Here is a 1,519-nt window from a genome sequence, read left to right on the forward strand (position 1 = left end):
ATTCGTAAGGTAGAACTGGGGTCATGATAGGGGGGCAGCGGAGAGCATTGAAGAACTAGAGGAAAGTTGTGTGTTTCATTGGTGCTGTGCTACACCCCTGGCTGGCTCATCCTTTCCTGGTGACCCTTCTGTGAGACGATGTCCAATCGTCTGCAGATGGGCTTTGGGTCTCCATTCTGACTCCCCTTGTTCACACTGAAGTCTTCTGATGCCTGTTACCCAAGAGATCATCTTTAAACCTGGAAATACAAACCAAAAAGACCCCTTAAGTCTACTCATGGACAACCAGTCATGTAGCTCAACCGGTAAAGAAGGTCTGCCTGGAGGAGTGTGCCTGCGCCAGCTGATGGGGCCAGGGGCCTCCAGGCCTGCTTGGGGTAGGTGGGTGTCCCTGGTGGGAGACAAGCGGGGCCTTCGCCAGCTGAGGGTCCCCGCCCCACTCCCCCCAGGGTGAAGCCGTCAAGCATGTGCAGCTCCTTCCAGAGTCTGGACACCATGTACAAGGTGGCCAAGGTGTGGGTGTCACGGCTAGAGTGGGCGGGACCCGGGCTCCCCTGGCTGCCTGGCTCTACCGATACCTGCTGGAGACCACTGTCATCATCTTCCTGGTGTCCCGCCCTGCTGCTCGCCATCATCAACCTCAACACCGAGGTGGTGAAGGGCCAGAAGGCCATCTGCCTGTCCAAGGAGTAGATCACTAGCGAGGGTGAGGACAAGATCTTCCTAATCAACAAGAGCCACTCCTTCTAGGAGAGGAAGTTGTGGAGTAGTGGAGGGCCTGCAGGGCCCAGCGGGCAGGCCCGGTCATGCCCAGAGGACCCACTCTGGCACCAGTGATGCTGCCCCCGCAGGGTGGGGCGGCTACTGTGTTTGGATGTGGTCATTTCCTATGCTTCAAGACCCTGCAGCAGGGAACAAGCCCAGGACTGCTGCTGGTCCTCGGTGCCTTTACACCCAGGACAGATGGACTGTAGCTCACCACCCCCAACAAAGTTTCCAGGGGACATCAAGTGCTCTCCCAAGCCAGGCCAGGCTTTTCCCTTTCCCAGCAGGCTGGAGGGAGGGACACCAAGCCACACGACGCCACCCAGCTCCCAGATTCGCCAGAGGCTCCATAGCAAAGAGACACTGTGGCCCCGTTCCCATGTCACCTGGACCCCCAAGTTGAGGCCAGGTGCAGCCCCATCCTGAGACTATACTGACCCTCCCTCCATGGTCCCCAGGGATCTCCCATGAGCTGTAGCTGGAGCCTTAACTGGCTGGAACTCTATCTGTTCTTATTCAACTTGTTTTACAAACAGAAAAAGAAAAAGTTTGTCTTGAATCATACGCTCTCTTAAGAACTATCTAGATGAGAGCCAGGTGACAACAGGGATGCAAATGATTAGAGAGAAACCTCAACCCCAAAACCAAACTCACTGCCATTAAGTCAGTGCCAACTCATAGCGACCCTAAAGGACAGAGTAGAACTGCCCCTGTGGGTTGTGGGAGACTGTAACTCTTTCTGGGAGTAGACAGC

The sequence above is a fragment of the Echinops telfairi genome, unplaced genomic scaffold (assembly GCF_000313985.2).
Source record: "Echinops telfairi isolate 266 unplaced genomic scaffold, ASM31398v2 ScPeMD7_5592;HRSCAF=6446, whole genome shotgun sequence".
In the NCBI taxonomy this organism is placed as follows: Eukaryota; Metazoa; Chordata; class Mammalia; order Afrosoricida; family Tenrecidae; genus Echinops; species Echinops telfairi.